We start from the raw sequence: 23,935 nt of genomic DNA, 5'->3' as shown, positions 1-23,935 counted from the left end.
AGGGGGCTGGGTAACAGGGCGGTTTCTAAGCAAAGGGGGATCTTACTGAGGATTTTTGGCTAAGTTACCCGAGTTCAGCAAGGTTCCAGGCTGCTCTGCAGCAGCTCCTTTTCTTGACTGTCCTGCTGGGCTGGAGGAGTTGTCCCCAGGCGACCCCTCGCTGGCCAGTGCCAGTGGCCCTGGAAGGCTGCACTGAAGTGGCTGATTGTTCAGATAAAGCTTATCCTGTTACCCAGGCTGTTTGTCGCTGTACAGCATTTGCACAGAGGAGTCCCTGTAGATCTCAATTTGGCCATGCTCAGCCAGCAGGATTAAATGTTCCTTTGCTTCTGTCTTCTGCATGGAGGAAATCAGCTACCCGGGTGATGGTTTACTCCTGCTCATGCACTCATCTTTCTTTCCTTCACTCTCTTCTAATTAAACATAAAAATTTCCCAGGGGATGGAGGAGATAGCATGCCAGGGCATCCTTGGCTCTCCCTGCAAGTCTGGCTGCAGTGTGCTTACTGGGAGCCCATCCTTGCCAGGCTCCCGAGGCTTTTTGTCAGCAGGAGGCTTGGTTTGCATACTTGGGTTAGCCCATCCACTTACCTGCAGCCAGAGGCTGAGCAGGCAGGCCCAGGTGGGACTGGTCTGGCAGGCACTGGTTTTCTCAGCTGCAAAGCTGGGGGAAGTCTCTGTGGGCTTTGCAAAGTCCTGGGATGGGAAATGTGATACCCAGGATTTCTTCTGCTCAGCTCCCACTTTCTCTCAGCTCCTCCTGCTTCTGCACAGGCTGCCTTTGTGTGGGTAACCTCACCTAGGTGGCCTCAAGGAGACAAGGATTTGCGGCTTCTGGAGGAGGGGGCTGAAAGAACTTCCAGGGGCTGATTTTCTCCCTTGTCATCCTCCTGCTTAGACAGGGCATGTCAGACAGTGAGAGATACTGTAAGGGGCTGCAGTGTAACTACGCAGCAAACAAGCCAAAAGACCAAGGAAGGAAAATGAGTTGGTAGAGGTATAGCAAACACTCGGTTCTCTTCCTCCCTGTCCAGCCACACTTGGAAATGCTTTCAGAGGAAGTAACTATGTCTGAACAGAAACACATGCACTCCCTCAGTTGAGGAAACCCTGCCCAGCATCCCTGACACTGCCTGGCTTGGGCACAGGTGTCTCTCTGCCTGAGCCCCTCCATGGCCAGAGAGAGGATGAGGCAGGCTTTGTGAGGTACAGGAGCTCTGGTTTGGTGGCAGAGCACATTACCAAAGGGATTTCTGCCCCCCAGGTTCATTATCCATGCTGTAAGTTGACAGAATAAACTGATTTCTGTGCTCTGTCTCGCAAATCTTATACAAAGGCCAACAAAGCAAACGCACGCTTAAGTCCAGCATATTGCAGGGCAAATTTACTACCAGGTTCCTCTAAGCCAGTTAGAGGTGGAACAACACAATGATCAAATTAAGGGCACAATTAAGATTAAATTGATAGGTCTGAATGTTCAAGTGCCAAGTGAACACAGCATGTAATCACATCAACCAGTGAGGCTGATATTAGAAAGGATGACATGGTGTTTCATCTTCCTGGTGCTGTGAGCTGAAGGAACAGCTTTCAGGTGGGTCTCCAGCCAGCACCATGTGGGGATGGAGCCAGGGAAGGAGCTGAGGGACACGCAGGTCTCTAAGATAAAGCACCTGCTGCTAAGGGAGACTCTGGTACCAGTCCTCCACCTCCTTGAGGTTGAAGCCACTCAGGGTGGGGTGGCATGGAGGTGCCACCAGACCATCTGCCTCTTGGAAAGGACACATGCAGAAGAGGACACATGCAGAAGAGTAAAAGTAGGTTTAAGCGAGTACAAGTTTGAAGAGCTGTTGATCGGGGCCACCAAGCACCTCCTTGTGCTGATGGATCTATATGAGGTATTGTGTATAGATACCGAGCACTTGAATTTTACATTTTCATCCTGTCTAGCAAGCCAGATATGTGCTCCCTGGTGCGCTGCCTTCCTCATTTGGCTGGGATCAGAGCAAAAGTCCATGTAAACAAACTTTCCTGTCGTCCCAAAAGATCTCACTTCCTTCTCTTGAGGGTTTTTTCAGTTTATTGTTTTGTTTCTTCCAGCAATGCTGCTTTGTCCATAGCAATTTTTCTTGGGAAGGAAAGGAGCTGCTGCCCATGTACCCGCACAGGAAGGATGTAAAGCTCACACGGGGCCTGTGGTAGTTTGTGATTCGCAGCACGTGTTGCTTTGGTGAGCAGATGTCTGGGAGGAGGAGGCCAGGAGCTTCCTTCACTTGCATAGCAAGGTCTTGGTACACCTCCTGTTTTGGAGATCACTTTCCTGAGGAGCATTTGGCAACTTGTCTGTGGAGCAGGAGGAAGGATTAGCCATGAGCATCATCAATGGCATGTGTGACCACAATCCAGGGACTCTTAATATTCAAACTCAAAAGGAGCAGCTGCGTGTCCCACACAGGTGCTGGGGGCTCCTTAGTCCTGTCCCTCATCACTGCCTGCTATTTGCCTGCTTCGGTGCTCCTTTCCCACGTGGATCAGGGGCAGCCAGCCATGCCCAGTGGCAGTGTTGGCACACACGTGTGTGGCATTAGGTGAGAGAAGAGGCTCCTTTCCCAGGCAGAGGAGACACAGTGGCCAGGGTGGCTGGCACAGCATCACTGTTTGGGGAAAAATCCTGACCATCCTTGTTTTTTTGCCAGAACAGTTCAATTGACTTTCCTTGGAGAGAAGCATTTCCATCTAATTCAGCTCTTAATTAACCCTGTGCACCCCAAAGAGGCTCAGCAACCACTTGTAAATTAAATATGAAAAGCATTATTTATCTAGAAATAGCAGCCTAATGGCTGCAGCTCTGACGTTTATAGTTGCTAATGATGATGGATCTGGGAGAGAGAAGCTGGGAAGAGAGTGGAGGGGAAGAGTTCCTTCTCTCTTAAAAGATACAGAGCCAGATGTATAAGGGCCATGTGTCCGGGGCATAAGTGGCCTCTTTCTTCCTTTGATTAAAAATTAATGTGAAACGAGCACAGGAAGGCTGGAGGAGTATATTCCAAATGTAATAACCTGTGTCCTATACTGTGTGTGGCAAGGTGAGCTGTGGGGCTAGTGTCACTAGGCTTGTGGAAAAGAGGAAAGTCGAATCTGCTTGCTGCAATAGGAAATAATTTTGTGGATGGTAGGAGCCAAAGAGAAATACAGGGAGCCTTTCACCCTTTCCCAGGTGAAGGGGAAGGTGCCAAGGGCTGATGCACTCACCTCTCACCCCTGCAAGCCTTCCTCCGAGCCTGGGTTTCACTTTCAGCAGGGCGACTGCAAGGTTCACTTAATGCAGGCTCTGTTTGTTGGCATCAAAAAAACCTGAATAAAACCATGTCCATGAGCAGAGCCAGCTCTTGTGGAGCTCAGAGGGAGACAAAACCAGGAGAGCAGCAGGTCGGGGCTGGGATGCGTGGGGGCTAGCTGGGGAGCAGCCGGCACAGCCTAAGGGCCAGCATGCCAGGGCTGTGGTGAGTGAGCTGGCTGGGGCTGCAGCAGCCCGGGAGCCTCCGGCTCAGTGTTTCCTTAAAGCTTTCCGCTTCCTATTTTGTCTCCGCTCAAAGGTTTTGTCCCATTTTGTGAAGCTCCCGGCCCTTTCAGCGGGCGCGAGGGCTGAAGCCAGCTGCCTGCCTTCTCACGCAGGGAGGTTTCTTCCCGGCGCAGATGGAGGATGATTCCCAGTGCGGTGTTCCCCCGGGGCTCGGCATGGCTGGCGCTGCCAGGAACGCAGCTGCCACTCGGACTAGGGCAGGGTGGGACAGTGCAGATGGGGCGATGTGGGCCAGGTTTGGGGCAGTTCCCCTGCTATGGGGTGCTCTGTGCTGGGAAGCCTTAAGACTGTCAAAAGTTTGCAGGCGCAGTGTGCCAAGGAGGAAAGTTTCTGTTCCTGGGAGCTTTCCATGTGCCACCCTCCCATCAGACATTCATCATCCCATTCAGCAGACTAATATTAACTCTTGCTAGCAAGGTCTGGACAGGTAGGAGCCGTCTCGCTGCCTCTGGGTTGACGCAGACCCCCCGGCAGCAGCTGGGGCAGGGTAAGGAGCGAGGCCGACAGAGCGGGCATGGGGCAACCTGGCCCCCCGGGGGTCTGGCAGAGACGGGGTAGCCAGAGCCCCAAGCACAAGGCTTCCCATCCCCATCACAAAATGTAAATTATAATAACAATGCTCTGGGTTTCGTTGATATCTCTGTGTGTATCTAATCCAGCATTGAATCTCACTGGGTTTCTGGTCTCAAACAGCGATTTCCTGAGGAAAACCCACTGTCATTTAATCTCACATCCAGCGAAGTGGCATTTTCCTGCCTTGTCCCTGCTCTTCACTGACCAGCCTCCTGCTTTTCTGATATGAGACAGGGGAAACTGTGTTTTCCCATCTTCTCTCTGCTGCTTGTTATTTTGTAAGTCTGCCTTGTGCCTCCCCTCCCTTACAGTTGGGGTCCCTGTCCCTCAAGCTCCCCACTCCTCTCAGTGGCCCCCTTTCAACCATGCCATGCCTGTCCCAGCAGCCTCCTGTCTGTCCCCACACTACTCATCACGTTGCCCAACCCGTCTCAGCTGCATCAAGGCTTCACCAGCCGCTGCTGCAGATACCGTGTGCCGAGCTGATCCTGGGGCAGCCCCAGCCTCCTCTGGGGATGCTACAGTAACCGTCCCGGGTTTACAAAACCTCTAAGTTTTATACTACAAAGTACATTTCTTTGCCTTTATCAGCATCAATACAATTTGTCACGATGGTACCCATCCATACAGTACCTTGGGAACTCTCTGGAGTGCCTTGCTGTCTCCTGTGCTCATGAATCACCTGAAGAAGTTCGCGCTTGCTCCTATCTCAAGCCTCCGCTCCTCCATCCAGACCATTAATAACACCCTTGCACAGCAGTAAGCCTAACACGCATCCCAACTTCACCACTACTAATCTTCTGCCGTTATAAACCCCAACTATTTATCCTCTCTGCTCTGGGACTCCTTGCCAGTTTCCCACACAGGAAAAGACAGTGCCTTTTGCCCCCTGGCTAATTAGCTTTTTTAGCAGCCGTCTGGACAATCCTTTGTCAGAGGAGTTCTAAATAAATAGTCACTTCGTTGTTCTGCATCCGCCGCTGGGCTGATATGTTCAAGGAAATCTGGGAGATTAGTGAAACATGGTTTTCCTCTGAGACATGCACACTGGGCTGTATTATGAGATGTTCTGTTTTTAATTATCATTCCAATCAATTTGGTGCACACAGATGTGCAATTTACTGATCTGTAATTCCCCAAATTACCCCTGGAGGCTTCATTTTTATTGTCAGTGTAACATTTGCTACCAACTATCTGTTGTTTGTTTTTTTTGGGGGGGGGAAGGTTTTCTTCTTGTTGTTTTTTGTTTTTACACCTTCAGCCATCTGCTCTCCAGAAATCCATTTTGACTCATTTTTTTTCTTTCTTGTTACCTGCTGTAATTTCTTGTGAAAAGGTGAGGTTTTGATTTCCCCATTTGGGAGTACCCCTGTGTGCTGCAGGAACCCAGAGCCTGTTCTGGGCTCTGGCAGTGATTTACTCTATGGTCAAACCCTTTCTGCTATAATCCTGTCTGGGTTTCCCCACTGTAGCAGGCAGACACCATCCCATCACAGCTTCAGGTATATGGCTTAATTAATTAGTGCTTGTAGAGCACAGTCAGGAGGTTCTGGGGAAGATGAACATATCATAAGTGCCTTCATTATGGAGATCTGTAATCACTCCTTTTGGGGAGCTGCAGGTGTGAGGTGGAGGTGGCTCACAGGGCTGGCACAGCCAGACCCTCCACGAGGAGGGGTTGGTCAGCTGCGTCTCCTCGAGGAGACACAATTTCTTCTCGGGAAATGGGAGAACAAAGCCAAGAAACACAGTGGGATGGGGGAGTCTGCATTTGGCTGGGGAGCCTGCTCTGCCACCTGGGGCACATTCCCTGTGGGGCCAGGTGCCAGCCTGGCAGACCCCTCTCCTGGCCTTCCCTGGACTTGGCCATGCCCCTGCCACCCAGGAAAAGCCTCTCCACATCCCAGCCCTGCATCTGTGTGCCCAGGGCATCCCAGCCCCAGGGGACCCTCCCCATACCCTGCCACAGCACATCTCCCTGGCCACGTGCTCAGCACTGGCATCCTTCAGGACGTGCTTCATCACCCGCTCCCAGGATGCCCCAGCTCCTGAGGGTGCTGCAGCCTTCCTCTGCTTATACTCTGTGGGTGCTTAATTATTAATAACAAATCCTTCCAACCCTGTTCTGACGTAGGGAGCTGCAAACGAGCTTGTAGCCCCTTGAGTCCCCCACATGGGGCCAAGGCAAGAGGCATGTGGGAGCTTTAAATCCAATCCTTGTGATGGTGGGGGACCTGGGCTGGCAGCGCTGCAGGGGGCTGCCGGAGAGGGAGATTTAACAAGCACGGCGACCTGGCACTGGCAATGCGTGCTAGGCTGGAGATAATCTCCATTTAATTCTCTTCCAGATAATCCAGTCTCGGATGTGGTCCCATGCTCCCTGACCTCTTAATCCTATTGCCACAGAGCCTGTTTAATGGGGAAGCTGGTGAGGGCTCCTGTGAAATGGTTTGGGGCATTCCCCTGTCCCCCAGCTCTTTGTCTGCCTCCCTTGCATCCCCTATTCCTGCCTGGCATGTATCTGGCACCAAAATACACCGTTTCTCCCTGTGTGGCCTCTTCCTCACTCTCCTTCCTCCCCAGTGTCTGGGAGAGACCCTCAGCTGCCCAGAAGTGAGCAGCAGGCAGGGAAGGGGGATCTGGCTCCCAGACACATTTACAGGGCAGCTGCCAGGTGACCTCTCTGGCAATGCAAGCTAGACCCTGGTTTTGCAAGCCTTGCTCTGCTTTGGAAAAGGATGGCTGTGGTGGGCACGGTGGGGAGGAGGAGAGAAGAGCAGTCCTCCCTTGTGCCCCAGCTTTCAGGCAGGAGGCTGGTGCACAGGTAGCACCCAGACAGCAGTGGTAAGGAGGTGGCTGGGAGGAAATCGGGGTTATAAAAAGTCAAAGCGAGATCTGATGGAAAGGGAGGTGGGTTTATGGTTCAAAATCTCTTAGCATGTTGATTTGCCATGCTCAGCCTCTGCGACTCTCAGACACCGCGAGCTGTGTCCCCAGGGTCAGTACTGGGTGCATGTGGAGGAGAGAGGATGTCAGTCACCAAGCCCTTGCTTGGTTCCTCTGGACGAGTGATAAAAGCCAGTTTTCAGATGGATCTTTTCTCTGTGGTAGGAGCAGTCTTTTGCTTTTACCTTCCTGTAAGGCAAACAAAAAGCAACCATGTGCTGCAACCCTGCTGCCATCCTCCTTGCTAGAGAGGGGGTCACCTGTCCTGGGGCCAGAGCAGAGCACAGCCATTTGGGCTGGGTCCTCCTCACTTTGGTTATCTGGAAATACAACCATCCCTCGAGCCCTTCCTCACTGTTTCTGCTGGTGCTTATACACATGTGTTTGCATTTGTATTTCCAGGGGAGCGGCCCCTGAGGACGCAGATACACATTCACACTACAGTTTCCCTGGGTGCCTGGTGAGTGCTCTGCAGCTCAAAACCTTTCTCAGGGACGGGTTATCTCTTTGTGAGGGATCCACGCTGGCTCAGCTGAGGGGTGCTGGCTGTGTCTCCTGGCGACTTGCCAGGGCTTGCTGGGTAGCTGCCAGCCCACGGAGGACTCTGACCCTCCTTTGTGGCTGTGAAAGCTATTGGTTTGTGAACAAGTTGTCCCTGGGAGGCACGCAGTCATGCGGTGTGGTCTGCTGGGGTCACGAGCCGTGCCTAACTGACAGCCTTGTTGGCTTCCCACCATCCTTCTCTGAAATGCCGGTGGGGCTTGGATGCTGCCATACCCCACAGGTTCCCAGTGGGAGCCTTTACCACCCGCTGAATGTGGGAGCGAGAGCGTAGATGTTCAGCTCCTTGGAGCCAGACAACAGGGAAACAACCTGTTCCTGTTCCTCTTCATGCTTCCCTGGGCTGACACTGAGGGCAGATTCAATCATTTTGGGCCTGGACAGGAAGCAGAAAGGTGAAGTCCTGAATCGCTTGGGAAGGGCCATGTCTTTTCTGCATTACCCATCACCTTGCGTCCCATCCTCGGTGGGAGTGAGGCCATAGAGGAGACAGAGTCAGCGAGTGGTGGGTTCAGTGCAGGCTCTGAGAGGCTCCCAAGATGCTCCTTCCCATCAGCTTTTCCTGCAGTGCCTGTCCTCAGCAATCCAGCAGAGTCCGCAGAGCTAGAGCCCTACGGAGGTGGTGGGTGGCTCTGCTAAAACCATCTTTTGAACCTGAAGTTTGCAGGGACACACTTCAACTCTCACTCATTCGCTTTTGCATGCATATTCAACCAGAGAAAGTGCTGTTCCCCTAAGGTGAAATGCTAGGATATTAATTTTCTGAAGTTCTTGATAAGCTATTGAAGATTAATTTTAGGGAAAGCCGAGGGATATGATGGATTGGAGCCCAAGCCTGCTTAAATATGCAATATTAAAAATTGATCGTTGTCTCTCCTTGTCATACACCCTGCCCCGGTGTCTGGGGCAATCCCACAGTCTGACGAAAAGCCAGGAAAATACTCAATAAGACCCATGCCCAGCTGAGTGCAGATTTTAATAACTTGTGTTGCCATTATTATTTTTAAAATCACTTTTATGAGTTTCTGTTTTGTTTAACGCCTGGCTCTGTTGTGCGGATTGGCAGCTGGGAGCTTGGGAATCCTCTTCTACCTGCCAGGCTGTGAGGCATCACCTCCCAGCACAACCCGCTCCCCTGTTCTCCCCGCCATCCCCCCATGGGGATGACAGTCTGGGTGACCAAGGAGCCATGGTGGGGGCAGCCCACAGTGGGGTGGGGAGGGGAGGTTTGGCCAGGGAGGCCAGCAGATGCAGGGGGCTGTTTCAGCCTGGAAGACATCCAGGCACTGTGCAGCATTGTCCACGCTTTAGAGGCTTCCCTGGACCTTGGCTGCAGCACTTGGTGCACAGAGGGGAAGTTGCATCTCTCAGTTTTACCTTGCTCAACAGAGGCTCTGGGGCAATTAGTCCCTTTACATCAACATGGCTTTGTAAGCACTGACTCTGATGTTTCTCACTTGCAGAGAAACAACAAAATCTTGCCAAAATTTTGGAGTTCATCAAAGCAGCAAAGAACTCTTACAGGTATTTTTGAAGTTGGTTGAAAAGTTAGGGTCCCTCTGCAGATGACTCTATCGGGGCACTCAGCAGCAAGGAGAAAGCTCTGTGGGGTTCCTCTTTGTCCCTGACTGACTGAGGGGAGACTAGGCAAAGTCTACCTCATCCACTCTGATCAAAAAGCTGCTTTTTTTTTCCTCCCTGCAGTTAATGACTGCAGGAGCTGGGATTTGCTGGCATTTGCACTTCACAAAGAGCTGCGAGGGGACAAAGCGGGTCCTGCAGAGGGTGCAGGGAGAACAAGAGGCATGGTGTAATCTGTCATCAGGCTTTTCTAGCCAAATTCCGTTTTGTATGAAGCCAACTAGATAAGCAGCGTAGCGATACAGAGATAGTGCAGTGACTGATGGGACATAACGCTCTTCAGGGCCAGTTTGACCACTGGCTGCTCCTTTACCATCTACGGGTGGTGACTGAGCTGCAGCTGGACTGCAGAGGTATGTGTGCAGCGCCCTAAGGGGTGACAACGTGACCCCTTTTGCCATGCATCCCCCGTGACAGGGTTAGCACAAGGAGCCACAGTTGAATACAGAAGAGTAGCACACTTGAGCAAAGAGCTATTATTTGCCAAAGGTCCAATCTTCCCTGATTTGCACTTGGGCTGTAGTAGCACTTGTCCTAATGATTCATCCGTGCTCTTCATCGCAGCAGGCTGACAGTGAGGGATGAGCGTGTTTCTGCAGCTCCCAGGGGTGTTCAGGCTGTGCTTGGAGTGCTGTGCCCCTCGTTAGCAGCCCTTGCAAAGGGATGTGTTCAAAACAGCTGCCTGGCCAGTCCAAAATTGATGCCACCTCACCTCCACAGCTGCGGTCAGCAGTGGCCACCTCCTCCTCCATGCCCAGAGGACCAGGAACGGGAGGCCTGGTAGAAAGATACGACGAGGAGAAGAGCGCACCAGCAGCAAGCCCTAGCTTGAATGGGCAATCAGAGAAATGATCAGAGGCAACAACACGCTGGCCTGTGTGCCAGGGAACAGCAGCGTGTTCCCTGCAACTGACACCGCTGGTGGCACAGGTGGCTCACACAGTCACCGCTGTTGGCTTTCCTGTGCTCTACATGGAGCTTGGAGTACCAGGGTGGTGGCCACAGCTGCAGTGTGAAACCCACAGCGATGCTCGTGGCTGGTTTTGCTAGGTCCAAGATGTGTGACCCAGGAGAGCAGGAGGGATCTGAGCACTTCTCAAAACCCTTTGAGAGGGACTGAGAGCTGCCCTAAATGCGCAAGGACCACTCCCAGCCCTCACAAAAGTGTTCTCAGAATTTTGGAGACATTTTGTCATGTCTGGGCACCACACATGAGTCAGCCACATTTATGGGATTGGTTAGTCCTATACAAAACTGAATTTGGACCCAAAACATGCCAGCTGGCTTGAAGCAAGTACTGAAGAACAGTGCCTGGCATGAATGTTGCACGGGCAGTGGTTCCAGGTCACTTTGGATGGTATTAGTTCAGGACACACCATTTTTGTGATTACATTTAACAACACAACAGAGTGCAATGCTCCACAGTGTGACCTCCTCGATACCTGGCAAGTTGGGCAGGCGTGCTAATGAAGTGCTCTTGTGCCGATAAAGCCACCTGCGAGCACCCTGCAGAAATATCCACTCCATCCTCACATTAGCAGCTGTGGGACTGAGTGCAGTGCCGTTTTCCACCATTGGCAAGGCCAGGGAAAGGAAGAAGGACAACAGGAAGGGGTGAGGAGTGGTTTGGGGTTTTTTTTCCCTCCATCAAATGCAGTTTTATTTCTGTGTTAAAAATTTATGGAGCCCTTCATTTAATATTTATAAAGTGAGTGTCTTGGTGATAAATTACTAAGGAACACAACAGGGCAGACTTGCTGCTCATGTAGGAGAGCTCTATGGGTACTGGGAGCTCCCCTTGCATCCAGACTGCCCGCACCCTTTGTCCAGCATCACTAGGTGATAGCTGGATTTGCGGGACTAATAGGGATACAGGGCTGAGAAGGAGGATCCCACTTTTTCCAGCCAACCTTCAGGGTGCTTGGACTGAGCTGCTTTCTCCCCTCCACCTGCAGTGGTTGGAGAGGGGCTGACCTCTCCCTCTCTGCTTCGAGCCATGAAGTGTTGTGAGAGACCCTGGACTGCGGTCACAAGGGTTTCCCAGGCATCCTGCAGAACCCGCTGGGGACAAGGAAAGTGGGGGTCCAGATGAGACTGGAGAGCAACCGTGAGGAGCTCTGGCTGGAAAGAGGCTGGGCAGCCACCAGCTAAGACAATGAGCATCTCAAGGTGACCTGAGCATCCTTTGAAAACTGAGCTGGATCAATGCAATTGATCCTCCTAATCATTTCCTCTCCGTCAAAGCACATAGCAAAACCCCTGAGCTCACAGGCAGCCCATCAGCCTCATGCCACAGTGTCCCAGGGACCAGGCAGGAGCCCAGAGACCCCCATGCAGGACAGGGGAGCCGTTCCTGGTGGATGGGGACCTCTGGAACCCCTCCAGCTCCTTGCTGGTGTGCCAGAGCTTACACCCCCAGAGGAAGGGGCACAGGGTGGTGTGGAGTGGCTGTCCCTGGCATTGGGGAAAGCACATCCCTTCCATGCTGCTTCCCCCATCCCAGAGATGGGATTCCTGGCCCGGGGCAGTGATGCTGGCAGGGGAAGGGGGTGACCATGATATGCTACCCGAGCTCTGTCCTGGACTTCGCACACAGCAGCCACCCATCCCTAAATTTTCCTGCTGCTGTTGCTGCAGGTGCCATGCCCCCGGCCAGCGCAACTGCGAAAGCACCAGTGGAGGCAAAATATCAGGAACTACCTGCGTTTCAGCTACAGTCAATGGCTGCTCTGGACGGGGTTAAATGACACTTCCCTGGGGCATTTCAGGATCATTTGCTCCCTCACTCAAGCTCACTAACTAGGCCCAAGGAGGCACTGAGGGAGCGGACAAGGTGGCCGAAAGCAATTTCAGCCCTTCGAAAGAAATAACTGGCATGTAACAGTGACAGGAAATTGTGCAATTAGTACAACAAGGCAATGTCAACAAGCTCTTAACGCCAGTTGTTATGGCAACACCAGGGAAAGTGATGTCGGTGCTGGAAAAATCGAGAGACTGAAAAATAACAAGAGCAGCAGCAGCCGGGATGGCTCTGGCTTTGATTGTGGGGGTCCAGTGCAGGCAGCACCCCGGCAGCAGCACAGGGTCACGGCCACCGCCTCGAGACCAGCCCCAGCCCTGGTGCTGGGGAGAGGATGGGCAGAGGTAGGGGACCTGGTCCAGCAAGCAAGAAATGGGAGCCCTCAGCAGGGGTCGGGGAAAGCTTTCCCACCTGCAGCCCTGTGAAGCTCTTCCCTGAGGCTCTGCCTTGCAGGAGGGGCAGCCAGGGCAGCCCATGTCACCCCTGGACATGAGCGTAGAGCATCAAATGGCTGAGAGCTTGGCAGCCCCGGCTTGGCTTGTCATGCTAATAAAGTAACAGAGTGAATATCGTGAGAGAGAATATTGAGTGTTTTTCTGCTAGCAGAGATACGGTGCTTTGGGTCTGGCAGCTCATTTGCTAATCCTGGGCAAACATATGGCTAGGCATGTTGACAAGGTGTGTCTCAGGCGGCTTTGTGGGCAGCTGGCTACTTTGCATCCGTGCTGGGCACAGCCAGGACTTTGCAGCCTCCCTGTGTGCCCCTGTTTTAGCCTGCCACTTCACCCGCCGTGTCCCCAGTGGGGCTGGCGCAGGGGAGAGGAGGGGGACAGAGGGCTGAGCTGCTTCCAGGGCCTGTGCCAGCCCACACACCCCACCCCACTGGCTTGGCTTTTCCAGCTTGAGCCCAGACTTGCTGGGCTGAGTCTGTCCCCACTCAGTGTCACTGGCCTGGCTCTGCACCCCTGGCTTACCTATGGTGGGCTGCTCAGCTCTCTGGAGAGGCTGTGATTTGTGGGGTGCACATGGAGGGGGTCTGTGGCACTGTGGGACAGAGCCATTAATGCTGGAGCTCGGGGCATACGCAAACCTCTGCGATGCCCACTGGTAGAGAGGTGGGGTATTTCTCAACATTCACAAGATGTTCTTCTTGTACCCTATCCCAAACACATCAAAATGGAAAGGATTTCAGCTTACTGGGGCATACAGTGGCTCCCTCCCTCCCTCTCTCCTTGCACTCCTGCCAGCCAGGGCAAGTCCTTGCAGCAGGGTTCCCCCAGGAGCCATTCAGACTTCTCTGTGGTTGTGCCCTCTGGTTTACCCCAGCATAAGCCAGCGTATTCTCCTTTCTCAGCATAACTATAGCACTCTCAGGACAAAATTTGGTGCCTACAAAGCTAAGCAAAGGATTCGGGTTACTCCCAGCTCCCTTTTGTGTAACGTTAGATCTTTTCTGGGCAAAAAAGCCTTTGCAGTAGGAGCAGGAGAGACCATGTGATGCTTTCTGAGAGAGCCAGGGCTCCTGGAGTCACAGGGAGCATCGTCCCTTGCAGCTCAGCTCTATCATTATGGGGCTGCCAGGTCTGCTCTAAGGCTTCAAAAGCCAGAGGGACAACTGAGCCCCTGACACAGCAGAAGGATGCCGGTCCAGGGGAAGCAGCTGCTTCGGCACACCCATGAAAGCTAAAAGCATATGGCTTCAAAGGGAGAAACATATCAAGCCCTTTGGAAAGAGCTGAGCGATGGAAGGATCAAAGCACTAGAGACAATTGTGTTTTGTTTAAAACTGAGGTCTTACAGAAGCTTTTGAGAGAATCTTAAGAAAACGTAATGGGATCTCTTAGAAAACAGCAATGTGAGCCTTGCAGCTGCTACCATGAAGAAGAGCAAAGAGCTCTGTGTGTTATGTGTGAAATGTTATTGCCCTTGTAGCAATAGTTGAGTTAGTCATTCAAGTAATTTAGGATGTTGGTGACTGAGCTTTTGAATGCAAGGGGGTTCTTTTCTGCCAGCTGAGAGCTCTGTGTTGTACTTCTACCTGGCCAGATGGTAACACCTTTCCTCATTCCACAAAGCATCTTGCCACAGGAATACTCTTATTGATTTTGCTGGAGCCGTTTGCAGAGCAAACGCTGCAACGTGTCTGTGAGGAGGCACAACAGAGTCCACAGCGAGGAGGAAGCTTCCGTAAAGCTAATGAGTTCCTAATGAAGGTGGCTGATTACCTGATGCTCTTGCTTGTAAATGCCATAACAGCATGTGTGCTATGGTAGATGACTATAGCATCACTTTGGAAAACCTCTAGCATTAATCCTTCCCAAAGATGGCAGAACCATCAGGTCTCTGCGCTTCTGGGCCTGGCAGGGCACAATGTGGTCCATCAGTCCACCGTGCAAGTTGGAGCCAGGTGATAGAGCGTGACAGGGAAGCACAGGTAGGTGGGGAAGGAGTCGCGCTGCCGCTGTGCCCCTCTACAGCTGCCACGTGTCTTTCAGAAAGGAGAGACTATTCCAGGGAGGTAAAGGGGAGCTTTGATGAGCCGATTTCCCAGCCCAGCCCACCTGCTAGGAAACATCTGGAGAGCTGCAGAGTGACTTTTTCTCCTGACCAACTGGCTGATTCCTTGCTGGGGACCACAGTGAGCATCCCACATTGCCTGTGGCTATTTGATCCCTCACTGGTCTCCTGTCTGGGATCAGAAGCGAGGCAGAAGCTATCCCATGTCTCGCCCTGACCCCCAGCTCCATCTCATCTTTGCCTTCTTCCTTCTCTTCATCTGTTTGTGCCTTGATCCCGAGTTATCTGCTGAGGTTATTTAGGACTGAGAGAAGGAGGCTTTCTCCCCCTCCCAGTGAGCGTGGCCACTCTTCAACCCATGCTGAGCAGCAGTGGACAGGAGACACTATAGCCACTCCTGGAGAGGAGATCCAGCCTGTTAACCCATTTCTCTCATCCTTGATGCTGGTGAGGCCCTGAGGAAAGCAAGTCTCTGATGCCACAAGCAGCCCTGGGATGCCTATCCCAACCTGCAGAAAATAAGTCCCATCACCTTCCTCCTGAAGACAGTGGGGATGTCCTGCTTCCTTACCTCTGTACCGACTCTCTAGTCTGCATGAATAGACAGTGTAAAGAAATTGGAAGTTGTGGAGCATAGATGTCTACCTTGGGGTGACCTCATGCTTCTCTGGTGGGAATAAGGTGAGATGAGTGGGCTGGAGAACATGCATGACAGAAACGTGGGCAGGAGGATGGCACACTAGCAACACAGAAGGCAGGAGTTCTCCAGCAGCTATCCCAAGTTCACCTAGTCCCTGGGAGGAAAAGTCCCTAGTCACTGCAGGGAGGAAAAACCTTTATCAGGGTGGCTAATTCTTCCCCAGAAATTCCTGTGCTCCCATTGCCTGTGCTTCTTTTCTCAAACAGAGCAAACCTGCACCGGCCAAAGCTCTTGGTGTGCTGCTGGGACACGTGGATGCTGAAGGTGAGTGTGGCAACAAGGCTCTGCTCCAACATCTAATGCCTCTTTGTGCTCAACTCTAAGTCCAGGAGAGGTCAGAAGCAGAAGGAACCTGGAAGATTGGAAAGGGCTTGCCTCTCTGGCAGGAAAGTCTCAACAAGAGCTTTTGATTATGAAAAATTACAGTTTGGACAGAGGAAGAATGTGGAGATAGAACTAAAAATAGAACATATGACAGGGCCTGTTGCCCTAGGTTTTCTGCAGGGTGATTTTGTGCCCTTGTGTGAAGTTGTCCAGAATCTGCAGTAGGGGAATGATGTCTCTGAGTCATTGTCCCTGTCCCTGTCTCAAGGGCCAGGAGACATGATGTGAAAATATACAGTGAAAATAATGCCCCCAATAGGACTTCTCTTAATGAATGGTGCAAAGGAGGAACAAGAAAGTAATCTGATTTACCCATCCCTGCTTTTGTGCCTCGTGGCACATGCAACTTGCCTCCCTCTCCTTCCTCCAGTGGCCAAGGTTTTTGGTGTTCTGGCTTTCCCTCTTGCTCCCAGCTCAGTTGTCCAAGTCCTTTGATCAGCCAAGGTTGACCTCATATATTCCCTCCTTTATCTGGGGCGTTACTTGGATGATATCTTCAGGCAGCAGAGAGAAGGCATGTCTTCTCCAAGCCCTATTCCTGTGTGGTGTAAGTTTAGCTCCCATAGCTTCCCCTCAGAGTCTTCTTGCTCCTTGGCCATATTGAATATATACCATTTCTGTGCTGCCTCCTTTGATTTCTACAGAGGAAGCCTTTGCCAGCAGTGGATGTTTCTGATTTTTCTCACTTCACCGTGGCAGCTTTGGAGCTGTCAAGATCCCTGGAGACTCAGTGAGTCTTCAAACAGTCAGAGGAGCTGAGATCCAGTCTCCTGAGACATCTGAGCACAGCACAGCATCAACTTTTTGATACAATGCTATCAAGAGGTTTCTCTGTATTTCTTTTTTTTGCAAATCAATAGAATGGAGCTGGTTTCCCTCCTGCTGTTGTCAGGGGCTGTTGGAGAAGGAGGTGTTTTCATTTCAGCTCTTGAGTAAGAGAATAAAGAAGGAGGAGAAGGTGGGGGAGAGGAGGCAGGAAAGAAATATCAGAGACAATGATAAGGGGGAACATCTGCTCATGGTCCTCTCTGAGCCCCAGGACAAGGCAATCAAGGCAGTTGCCCAGTGCTGGGAAGCAAAGGCCAAGTGGCTGGAGGTGAGTAATAGAGGGGGCAGAGGGGCTGGGACACACTGGGGAGCCCAGCAGGGGCCTTAGCACCAACAGACAGCAGGACTTGGCAGGACAGGGCCAAGGGAACCAGCTGGCTTTTCCAAGCCTCCGACAAGATGCCTTGACCCTTTGGTCAATAAGTTTGTGTGGCAGAAGCCGATTTCCTCCTTCCACCAGTGCAGGTGATGTGCTGGCTTCTCCACTCTCCCAGCTCTGTGGGGGCACCTTGCTGCACCTGCAATGCCGTGCAAAGCCACCCACAGGGTTTCCCACCATGATGCAGGCTCCTGACCCGGGGTCTCATACTCTGCCCCGACGCCCCAGCCCACCCTTCAGGGACCGCAGTTCCCTTGGCTTGGGAGTCACCCCTGTCAGTGCTTCCTAGGTCCCAGTCCCCGCTCCTGCACTGGAGCGCTCTCCATCAAAGACTGCCACAGGGATCAGATACAGGCATGCTCCAGGTTATCTGGATGAACGCCCACACTGGCCCTGGATAGTACGTGCCAAGCAGCTGGGCCTGGAGCAGGATCTGGCCCCGTGCTGCCTTGTTACAAGGCCAATGTATCATTCCTAACCCACATCAAGGTCTTTTTTTGGGTTTGGCCTGTGATCATGAGTATAAAAAATATCCTTGGCACACAGTACCCTTCGCAGAAGTAATTCTCCCCTCCCACTTGGCTTGTGTCCTAGCTGGACATCCCAGAGCCTTCTGCAGGAGCCTGCCTTGTCTCCCAGTTCTGCTTTGCCTCAATTTAATCTCTGCCCCAATAGAAGCACAGTGAAATCAACACCTTGCTGAAGCCCTCCAGGCACACTCTGTGTCCATACAGGTGCTCCCTATTCACTCTCTTCCCCACTCATCTTCAGCCAGGCTGCTGCTGTCCCCGGGGACCATCTCAGCAGGGACCTCTCCTTCCCTTGGAGCTGGCTGCAGGTATGGTGCCACTGGTAACAGGCCCTCAAAAGTCTCCCTGTATATGCAGGGAGCGTGTCAGCTGTAACTACCCATATTTCCCATACTGCCCATACTTATTCCCTGCTCCCGTATGCATACTGTCCTCTGAGCTCCCTTTCTTCTGCCTGAAGCATGTTCATTTTGAATGCATCTGTGATTTCCTCTAGCTTAGGGCACCCAGACTCTCCTGCTCCATCCTTGCACAAGAGGGAAAGCAGCAACGAAGAATGCTGGCAGAGCACAATGCTTCCCCTCCTGCCTCTCTGCACTTGATCCAGCATCTTGGGAGCAGATCTCTCCCTCACCCTCCCCACAGAGGGTCCAAGAGGCCTTTAAGCCCCCCCTCACATACACACACACTCAACTCTCCACTAATCCGTGGTGCCATTTAATAGCAGACCCAGCAAGGGCTGGGCGAAACTTGTGAGTCATTAATTCAGCTGGAACGATGAGCTAATGAGAGGAACCTTGCGAGCTTCCCTCCCCACTCCTGGTTGCTCAGTGCATATTAATCTTCGTGAGCACATGTGCCAGCAGCATCCCCAGCAGCTGAGAACACTGCTACATGTTTGCTTTATGGGCCGTTGTTCCCCATGCCTAAGACCTCTGCTTGACTTGCTATAGTTCTTCCCAGTGAATTTGTTCCAAACCAGTTGATTTAGTGGCATGCAGAGACCTGGAGATGGCAGGGGGAGGCTGTGCACATTAATGAAGTCCCTGTTAGTACTCATGTGCTGTCTCCTGGGCAGGGGCGCAGCTCAAGTCCCCAGTTCCTCTTTGCCTGGTGGGACAGCACAGTCCCTCCTTCTGCAGATGGTGAGGGGCTCTGGGGTACAAATTTGTCCAGCCGGGCTAGATGACAGCAATTCAGCTGCTATGGGGCAATGCTAGCATAGCTGAAGTGTAATTAATTCTGCACGCTACCCGGGGGATAGAGGGGAGTTTGAATACGGAGCCTGTAAAACTCTCCTGGGTGAATGCATCCATCTTGGTTTGAGCTTTGCGAGCTTTCCCAGTTGTATACCTCCAAAAATATTCCCATGGAGCCACAGATTTCTGTAGAGTAACTGTAAGGCTGCTAACGAGAGGCTCACTTCTCTCAGTTATGCTTAGAAATAGCCCACAGGACTCTCGGGATCCATTGACCCCTGGCTGTAAACCACTGACCTTGCAGCTTGTAGAGGAGGGAAACGAGAGGGCAGCACCGTGATTTCCACCCAGATAAAGCTGTGCACACCAAAGGTGGCAGGGCAGGCTATTAATTTAAAAACTGCTGTGTGCCATTGTAAACCTGGCACCATCAGGCCAAGGGCTGTGTGGTCCCAGGGATGCCGGGAGCATCCCAAAGGGGAGCGAGCAGCTGTCCCATCCCCTTCAGGCTCTGGCACGGGACGAGGCTCGGCATGCGGTGGGCTCCATGTGCATATTGTCTACAGCACAGTTTTCAGTTTATCTTCTCGCTGTAAATTTTTGATTACTCTTTAAAGAAAAATTTCACAGGGCTCGATCTGTAGGCTGTCACTGCTGGAAGGACAACTGCCAGGTCGCAGCCCGGGCTGGGGGACAGAAGCAAGTGTGGTTTGACGCCATCAAGCAACAACCCAGTTTTAGGTTTGAGCGTGGGAGGACTCTGCTTCTTCCTTGAGCTCAGATGGCTGCTGTTGCCTGAGCCCTAGGAGCAGGATGTATTTAAATATTACTGTTAATTGAGAGTATTTTAGGTCTGTATTTCTCCTAAAAATTAACTCTCTTGATTTGAAACTCTAAGTTGAGGCATAAAATTACCATAGGTTAATAAATGCCATGTAAATGTAAGTACTCACAAAACGCACGTTTGTTGCTGAAAAGTTAAAGCTAAACCAACAACTCAGGAGGCATACAAAACCTGGAATGAAATACAAAACCAGAATTTGGCAACAACAATGGGCTCTGTGAGTGCAGCGAAAGGACTGTCTTCAGCTCAAGGGTGAGCTTGGTCACATTTGAGAAGCTGAAAACCCCAAAAAGCAGAAAGGCTCATTTTCCACCCTTGTCCTAGCAGCGACATCTGCAAGGTTGAAATCTATACTGCTGAAAATCCCCAAGGTCCCCAGAGTCAGAAACCAAGCCGAATTAATTAACTACCTCTAATGCTGCCTTTAATAAGTTGTATGGCTTTTAAATACAAACGTGTTTTGAGAGATCTTTTTTGTCCTGTATCTAGGACAGGTAAAGCAGGCTGATAAAACCAAGTGTAGATTCTGAGTTTACATGTTTCAGTTAATTACCATCCAAATTAAAGCTTATTCAACTGACGAACTAAAAAAAAAAAATATCAGCTAGTGAATAAATGCAATATTAAGCCTTTCAACACAAGTGAAAAAAAAATCCGAATAAATGTTAATTACATAATAGCTCTAATAAGCTGGTTTAACTACAATGGAAGCTGGCGAAAAACAAGTACTGGGTTTTGTTGACCAGCGCCAGTCAGCTTGCTTTAGGAAAACAGCGAAGTAGCTCAAATGTGAAACAAGATTAGAGTGGATTATTTAAAGGCTTCCTGTTTACAGATTTAGATCAACTTGAATTGAAATCAATTCATCCTTCCTGCCTGGAAGGGGTTTGCTCAGGAAGACGACGACAACAGCAGATCAGGGATCATGGCAGGTGTGATTCCCTCCTATTCCCTCTTCACCTCTCTCTATAGAGGGGTGTTTCACATAGTTTATACTAAAAAGTAAACAGACTATGAGATGAGTGGATCATCTATCAGTACTTCTATGGGGGAAAGATTATTTAGGAGGGCACTTCCATTTAACAGATGAAGCCGTAGTGACTGGATCCTGCCACAGAGCCACACCGCTGGCGATACCCTCGCACCAAGGATGCTGCCAGCATGGTGTGAGCAAAGCCAGTCCTTGCCTGCCCAAGGAGGGAAGCAGGATGCTGGGCACCTGCCACCATCCCCGTTGTACCCCAAAGGCACGGAGAGACCCTCATGGCCCCTACGCACCCAGCCAGGAAATGGCCCCCTCCTTGCCCCCCCTGGCAGCACTGCTGCAGATGGGGCTGGTGTGACAGACAAATCCCCGGCGCCCCGGCCGTGCCAGATGCCTGGCACATCAGTGTTGCTAAGCGAGGAGAAGTTTTAACGCGTTGATTAATGCCCTGACTCTGGGTGAGTAATTAGAATTAATGTGGGATATCAAATCAGGAAATCAGGCATTATTAGGAGGAATTAGTGATTTATTTTCATTTTACGCCTGGCTCACCCCAATCCCCCAACACAGACGGGGGATTTGGCAAGAGATGAAGCTCTTTACTTCCAGCACAAGGAGGGAGAAGTAAGTGGCAATGGGAGGAGGGGGAAGAAAAGGGAGAGCACAGCTCTTGCATGGTTAATTGCAAAGTCTCATCACAGCCTGTGATTGCTGTGAGTGTGGTGCTCTAAAACTCCAAAACGAGTCTTAGAGAGTTCTTCTGCCAGGTTTTACAGTAACAGTGCAGAGCAGTGGCGAGGGACCATTGCCACGACTGCTGCTCAGGGTCCCACATGGCTGCAGCTGGAGGGATGGCACGAGCCCAGAGCAGGGAAGTGCCACCCTAGCACAAACCCTGGTTTGCTGGAAGCACTGTCCTGGCATAAACCCTGGCACTTCCCTGCTCTGGTTTGTTTTTACTCTTATAGACCATGGGTGAGAAGAACATGGCAGAGATAAATCCAGGCCTCTACAACAGGCAACATGTCAGCAGGGCAAGGCTGGGGTGAGCCTCACTGGTGCTAATGCTGGGGGTCTTTCTCCTCGGAGGGGTCCTGCGCTGGCACAGCAATGGAGACCAAGTGGTTTCAAGCCACACTGGGCTGCAGACCCTTTGCCCAAGCAAGCTGCCACATCGCAGCTGGTTGCCCCAAAGCTGCAGTCAGTCAGCACGCGGTTGCAAGCCAGCACATGTGGCTGACAAATGGCTTGAAGCAGATAGCTGCCCAAGCTGCCGTGGGGTGAGGGTAGGCTGGAAATCCAGAGCCTGCAGCCTGACTTTACCAGTGCATGGGAAACATAAGGGGCAAGGGAGTCAAACGGTGTCATTCGGGACCTGCAGTCTGCGTGCCTTGGTAGCAGCTGCTCTGAAAGGGGAGAAGCAAGCCAAAGGATGGATGGAGGTAGAGGAGGCTGTTGGACCCCAAGGCCAGCCTGCCTCCGCCAGCAGCACAGCAGCTGACAGGGATGCCACTGCAGCACCCCCCCTGGGAGGGCACGGACTGCGCAGGGGGCCCCAGGAGGCAGAGATGGGGTGCGAGCCCTCCTAGCTGGAACAGGTTCTTCAATCACACAAATAAGAAGATGGTGTTTCTCCACGGCTCGTTGACTGTGTCTGAGAATGAATTTTAATTACACTGCCCAGGCTCAATAAATCACAGGGGCAATTAAAATTCCCATTTGCACTGACTAATGGCTCCGGAGCATGGATTGTGGTAAGATGTTAAGCTGCTTAGCCGTGGTACAAGGCGGAGATGCAAAGGAGCAGGGTGGATTTGAGATGGAGCAGGGAAAGAAGATGTGGGTGAGGGGGATGGAGCCCACCCATCTTCCCCAGTCCCCATCCCACATTCTCAGCTGACTAAGATTTGATGCCTAGTTAGGAAAAAGCCCAAGGAAATCTCTGTAGGTGGCAAGGTCTTTAATGTGTTTAGCTAAGGTGTGGTGGATATGCAAACCCTGGGCCACCTTCTGCCCTCACGTCTCCGTATCGACTTGACATAGCGCTGAGGGATCTGGTGGAGTTGAGAATGGTCAGTGTGAGGTTAGTGGTTGGACTAGATGATCTTCAAGGTCTTTTCCAACTTAGATGGTTCTGTGATTCTGTGTGTGTCCCTTGCAGCCTCATCAAGCATGTGCTAGAGCTCATCCCTTCTCCGGGGAGTCTGACACAAGTCTCCCCACTCATGGGCTGGCCTGCAGAGGCGTGCACCTCATCCCACCTGCCTTGTTGCTTGCTCTCCCCGTGCACCAGCAGTGCCACTGCACCAGCCCTGGCACGGGGAGGAGACCATGAGGCAGGGGAAAGGTAAGCCAGGGGTAATTGCTGCAGAGACGCAACTGCAACCCTCCTGTGCAGGACCTCAAGTCCATGGGTGTGCTGCTGGCCAAATCCAGGAGGCCACAGAGGAATTCACAGGGTTGGATGGGAGTGTGCATGTCTGAAGGCAACAGCTCCTGCAGGGCTCAGTGGATGATGTTTGGGGACCTGCCCCATGTGTGCGTACAGCAAATGAAGCTCTGACTTGCTGCAGCCCTGCAGGGTGCCTCCCTCCAAGGAGCTTATGGGGGTCGTGGCCCAGTAAGGAGGTAAAATGGCCTTTGCTTTGGTGTGATGGGGAAGTGGGAGGGATGTGCACAGCAGGGAAACACGTGAGCTCCCAGAATGCCCAGAGGACCTGTGTCAGAGCTGGGACACACCAACACAGCCTCCTAGGAGCAGGGCATGGCCTGAAGCAGGACTTGCTCACTTGGCAGAGCATCAGTGATGCTGTCTCAGATGGCTTCAGCGCCTCCAAATGGGGCTACCCTTCCAGTTTCCATGACCTCAGGGTTTAACTGCAGTTAAACCTCATTTAACTGGGACCTAGCTGTGCTACTTCTGTTGCAGAAGCCAGGGCAAATCTTCATTACAGGTTTGACACCTGATCCCTCTGCCTGTGCCCCATGGCTGGGAAGTGAGGTGGGTGTACTGACTCCCTTCTTACCCTGCCCTGGCAAATCTCAGCCAGACCCACACAGGTCAGCTTCACTGTTACACCCAGCTGGGCACAGGAGCATCTTCCATGGGTCTCTCTCCTCCTAGATGCCTTCTGCTGCAGAGCCACTGCCGTGACAGGCTGAGCCGACACATGGCTGATGATTAATATCTCCAAGACAGTGCAGACAGATGGAAACTTCCCCTGTTTCCTAGCTGCTGGGGAAAAAACAGGGTAAAAAGAGGAAAGTCTGCCTATCCTGGGGTGGGGATTACAAACCAGACACCTTGGTACGGTAACGCAGCTGATATGGATGATAATCCCCGTTGTGCTGCATCTTGGTGCTGGTTTGAGGGAGGGGAGAAGCCCCAGGGCGCTGTCAGCAGCAGCCAGCTGAGCCTTTCTTCCCATGAAAGACTGGGGAAGAAAGCTGGCCAGACCGCGGATGTGGG

This window comes from Athene noctua, chromosome 6, assembly GCF_965140245.1.
Source record: "Athene noctua chromosome 6, bAthNoc1.hap1.1, whole genome shotgun sequence".
NCBI lineage: Eukaryota > Metazoa > Chordata > Aves > Strigiformes > Strigidae > Athene > Athene noctua.
The sequence above is the reverse complement of the archived record's forward strand: the minus strand, read 5'-3'. Positions refer to the sequence as shown.